The sequence below is a fragment of the Puma concolor genome, chromosome C1 (genome assembly GCF_028749965.1).
Source record: "Puma concolor isolate L17-30 chromosome C1, mPumCon1.1.hap2, whole genome shotgun sequence".
NCBI classification, from domain to species: domain Eukaryota; kingdom Metazoa; phylum Chordata; class Mammalia; order Carnivora; family Felidae; genus Puma; species Puma concolor.
In genome coordinates, this window is record NC_141674.1 from 72365626 (window position 1) to 72371310 (window position 5685).

Genomic DNA, 5685 nt, shown 5'->3' on the forward strand with positions numbered 1-5685 from the left:
TTCTGACAGATCAGTCTTCATAAAATGGCTCAAAATCCACCCATGTCTCTCCAATTACTCTGCCACCACCTAGTCCAGAATATAATTATTGGTCTTCTGGACTATTGCAACAGTCCTATCCAGAGTGGTATTTCTAAAATGCAAATCTGACCATGACACTCTTGCTTAAATCCTCCAGTGGCCACTCCTACTCTCAGAATTCAGTCCCAATGTTTTATCATGGCCTGCAAAACACCCCTCCACAACCTCATTCTGGTCACTTCCCCCTCCTTTGTCTTATGTGGGCCTCTGTACACGGTGTTCTAACACCTGGAATATGCTTGATCCCATCCCTGCTCTGGTAGCTCCTAATCCTCCTTTAAGACTCAGTGGAGGCATCACCCCCAGTAAGAAGACTACCCCGAACCCCTAGGCTAGATGTGGTAAACCTATATCCATTTTCACTCCCATCACAATACTGTATTACTTGCTAATTGAGGATCTCTTGGCAGACAGACACATCTTTTTATTGCCGAGTCCTCAATTCAGGTGTTTAGAGAATGGCTTAATTAAAGCAATGGATAGCACGCACCTCTCCGTATTTCCATCAGCCCACCTTTATAAGAATGGTTTTCAGCTCTTATAAAATAAGAGAATTATACCAGGCCCTGTTCCAGCTTCAAGAATCTATGATTCTTTTGCTCCAGATGCCTGCTACTTGCTGTGCAGTCGAGTTCATGGTCTGAGTTTGAATCTGGCTCTGTTACAGCTGTGTGATCTTGCACAGTTTGCTAACCTTTCTGATCCTCAGACTCTTGTATGCAAAACAGGAATGGTAATACTCATCTTAGATGGGTATTAAGAGGATTAAGTAAAATTATCTTAGGGGTGCCTGGGTCATTCAGTTGGTTAAGCATCTGACTTGATCTCAGCTCAGGTCATGTTCCCATGGCTCATGGGATCAAGCCCCACATCAGGCTCTGTGCTGGTGGCATGGAACATGTTTGGGATTCTCTCTCTCTCTCCCTCTCTGCCCTTCCCTGCTCACATCCCCCCTCTCTCAAAATAAATAAGTAAACATTAAAAAAAAAAAAAAAACTACCTTAAACAAATAGGACACATGTACTCCCTGTCCTTCTCACTGGTTTAGTCAGTATTCAGATAGCTCTTTGTTCAAATCCTGGCTTCTGTACAATCCTGATAAATCACCTTAACACACAGAGCTTTGAGTTTTTAATTTATAAAATGAATATAGACACCTACCTTATGGTTTTAAAAGATTTAGATGATCCATGTAAATAAAGCTTTATAGAATATAGTTAGAGTAAGCACTGATAAACAAATATTATCAGCTTCTGTGATGATGATGATGAAGAACCAGAAGGGGAAGGAGAAGAAGATGAAAAAAAAATATGCAAAACCTGACGATAATTAGCTTTCAATGAAGGTTACTCCTTTTCCTTTTCCTCATTCCATTCATGGTTGGGTAAAGCTTTATATACCCATTCTAGGGCCAAATCTCATTATAACAAAATTGTTGCCCAACTTCCCCTGACAAATGGGAAACTTATGTTGAATATTGGGTGAAAATTTGTTGCATTTTAAATGAACTAGTTTATATTCCATGTGCTTGATGATATACAGGGACAATCCTTATAAAGTCATGTAAAAAATGGTGTCAGATTATTTCCCCACACTTTTTACTTGCCAGCACCATTATAAAATTATAGTAGAAGGTCTCTTAAATTGGGACCTGCATTGTGTATAAATGAGTAGCTTGCAAACTTCCAGTGCTTTTTATTTTTATGGAGAAAGCCTCACCATCTCCATTACCTGAACTTTTACCTCTGAGGTGCTTGTTACACATTTCCTTCTTTTACCCTTTACACATTTTCTCCTCTGAATCATCTTTCCTCAGTTCCTCATCATCATGAACTGCTTTTCCTATTCTTTGTTCCAGTTATCTATTGCTGCATAATAAACTATCCTGGAACTTAGTGGCTTAAAACAATCATTTTATTTTGCCAATGATTTGTAAGTCACGAATTTGGGAAGGGCTAATCTAGGTGGTTCATGTCTTATCCATGTGGAATTGGTTGGGGCAACTGGAGCTGGAGGATGTACTTTCAAGATGGCTTCTTCACTCACATCTCCAATGCCTCAGTGTTGTCTGACCTCTCTCTCCTCTGAGTCTCTTCCTCCAGGGCCTCTCCAGGTGGCTTGGGCTTCTCACAGAATGGTAGTCTCAGAGTAGTCTCACTTCTTAATTGATAGTTGGCTTCCTAGAGGTAAGAAGTGGGGGGGGGTCTCACCACTTAAGGGCTACACATGAGACTGGCATGGCATCATTTCTGTCATCCTGTATTGGTCAAAGCTGTCACAGTCCTGTCCAGATCAAACAGAAAAGAAACAGACACTACCTCTTGATGGAGGGAGTGCCCATCATTATTCAGCCACATTTTTATTCTCCAAGTTCTGTTATTCCGGAAAGTACTTATATTTTTTTTTAGACAATTTGCCTTCAATTTCCTGAAGTTTTTTTTCACTTCCTGAATTAAAATCAGGGTCCATACATATACATTTACTTATGCAACTAGCACTATTTACTGACTAGTGCTGGACACTACTACTGTCCAGCAGGGAAGATAACTATTAATCAATCATACAATTAAATATTTATAAAATAAGTGCTATACAGGCAAAGGACTGGTTTCCCTGAACATATAATGACAGAAATATCTGGGGGATCAAGAAAGATTCCCCTGAGGAGGTGACTTTTGAGATGAGAATTGAAGGATGGGTAAGTATGAACTAAGATTGGAGAGAATACTCCAAACTAAGGGATCATATTAGCAAAGACAAAAAGTGAGAGGAAGCTTCATGTGTTTGAGGAAACAGAAAAGAAATCCATGTACTACAGCTGGAAAGTGGGTGATAGCGTTAATTCACTTTAAAAGTGAGGAAACTGAGGGGCGCCTTGGTGGCGCAGTCGGTTAAGCGTCCGACTTCAGCCAGGTCACGATCTCGCGGTCCGTGAATTCGAGCCCCGCGTCAGGCTCTGGGCTGATGGCTCAGAGCCTGGAGCCTGTTTCCGATTCTGTGTCTCCCTCTCTCTCTGCCCCTCCCCCGTTCATGCTCTGTCTCTCTCTGTCCCCAAAATAAATAAACGTTGAAAAGTGAGGAAACTGAGTGTCAGTGCCCAGCTGGGTGGCTCATATAAGGTTAAGGGCTCCACTAAGTGTGTTTCCTCAATAATGGGGAGTTTGCCAATGGTTTGCAACCTGCCTTCAGGCTTCTTTTACAGCCTTTTTTATTTTTTATTTTTTCAACGTTTATTTATTTTTGGGACAGAGAGAGACAGAGCATGAACGGGGGAGGGGCAGAGAGAGAGGGAGACACAGAATCAGAAACAGGCTCCAGGCTCCAGGCTCTGAGCCATCAGCCCAGAGCCTGACGCGGGGCTCGAACTCACGGACCGCGAGATCGTGACCTGGCTGAAGTCGGACGCTTAACCGACTGCGCCACCCAGGCGCCCCATACAGCCTTTTACAACTAGAAAAGAATTCCCTACAAACCTAATGATGTCTCACATGAGAATCACCCAGATTCAGAGAAAACAGCATGAAAAATCACCCTAAGAAAACATCTGCAGAAAATATAATACATCCTGGTGATATCACAGATACAAGTATAGTTTAAATGTAAATCAAGACGAAGTCATGCCAAGATTATCTAACTCTAAATGTGATTCATGATTCACACTACCCCTGTTATATATGTATAATTTCAATTTCTATGTGAAAGCTAGAGAAAAATGGAAATTTGTGTTCATACAGGTCATACATGTAGCTACTTATTCAATTTTCCTGAGAATTTATTTAAACATTCCATCAAATCAATATATGCATCAGTATAAAATGCTGCACAGATCATCAATAATTTGATAGTCTAGGATATTTTATGCTTCTATATCCTAACATGTGGGCTTCAGTTCTCTGTTCAGTTCTTAAATTACTTTTAATGTACTTATAACTGAGAAAAAATTAATTAACTATGTCATCTGCCAACTCAGAAGTAGAAAATAATTGGGCTTTTAAACAATTTTTTTTCAAAAATACAGAAAGAAAAACAAAAGCAAGATTACCTTGGAAAACATTCCCTCCCTGCCCCCTGCCCCTGGTGGGCATACATCATGTGACAGCTACATCACTTTAGGGGGAAAAGGGATAAGCATATTATATAGAAAAATCAGAATTGTATTTTTATGCATCTTTAAGAAGAAAGATGCTTCAATTCTAATTTACTTTTTGCCAAGAACTCTTTCTGACATCCTAATTAATGTTAGGGATTATCCTTTTAGTTGTATCCTTCCTTTTGACTTAATATTTCCTGAGCTTTACAATACTGACTGCCTCACTGTAATATTCTGATCCTCATCAGAAATGGTCATTGACTGGTAAGGAGGAGATCAAGGGAAGAGGCTGGGCATTGTCAGGAAAGAGTGATGAATGTCAATTGATGATGAATGGTCTAACATTTTGGGGAATAGTCCTCAGGATTTATATCACTCTGTAATATTGTATTCTATATAGCTTTATATTACTTTATAATATTTATTCTAAGGAATATGAAAGTAAATACCCTCTCAAAGGAATTGTATTTCCATTGCCTTTTGAAAGTTTAAACAATTTTTATTTTAATTTAAATTGTGCTATGCTTTTTTTTTTCAAGTTTATTTTGAGAGAAAGAGAGTGCATGAGCTCAAGAGCATGAGCAGGGGAGGGTCAGAGACAGAAGGGGAGAGAGAGAGAGAGAGAGAGAGAGAGAGAGAGAAAGAGAGAGAAAGAGAGAGAGACACTCTCAAGCAGGCTCAGTGCAACCAGTGCAGAATCCTACGCAGGGCTCGGGCTCGATCTCACCTCAAGATCTTTACCTGAGATAAAACTAACAGCAGGATGCTTAACCGATGGAGCCACCCTGGCACCCTAGTGTCTTGCTTTTAAAAGATTCATGGTTTGCTATAGCCCAAGAGGTAGTAACTGAAAAGCTTTAAGTAGTTAATAACTGAGATTATTTTTTCCTCCCTCTTTTATTTTATAAAAAGCACCAGAAGGAAATTAAATGCTTAATTAAATTAAACAAATTTGCTGAATGCTAGCATTACCATAACTAGTATTTGCACCATTTTTTTTTTAATTTTTTTTTTTTCAATGTTTATTTTATTTTTGGGACAGGGAGAGACAGAGCATGAACGGGGGAGGGGCAGAGAGAGAGGAGACACAGAATCGGAAACAGGCTCCAGGCTCTGAGCCATCAGCCCAGAGCCCGACGCGGGGCTCGAACTCCCGGACCGCGAGATCGTGACCTGGCTGAAGTCGGACGCTTAACCGACTGCGCCACCCAGGCGCCCCTATTTGCACCATTTTTAAAAGTGTATTTATTTATTTTGAGAGAGACAGAGCGCGAGTGGGGAAGGGTCGGAGAGAGAGGGAGAATCCCAAGCAGGCTCTACATTGTCAGCATGTTGGGCTCAAACTCATGAACTGTGAGATCATGACCTGAGCAGAAACCAAGAGTTCGATGCTTAACCAACTAAACAACCCAGGTGCTCCAGTATTTGCACCATTAATTGCTTATTGAGTATTTTGACAGTTTTCAGATAATCTGAATGTAGAGTAGGTTCGGCCCCAAATCAAAAAAGGCAGT

General features: G+C 40.4%; 1 long non-coding RNA gene across 1 annotated transcript; it reads right to left on the reverse strand.

Moving 5' to 3' along the window:
* Positions 1-1977: 1977 nt before the first annotated feature.
* LOC147578140 (uncharacterized) lies at positions 1978-5162 on the reverse strand. The gene is made up of 3 exons (XR_015254836.1): positions 3523-5162; positions 3148-3284; positions 1978-2927 (listed from the first exon to the last, which is right to left on the reverse strand). It is a non-coding gene; the product is annotated as an uncharacterized LOC147578140 (long non-coding RNA).
* Positions 5163-5685: the final 523 nt, after the last annotated feature.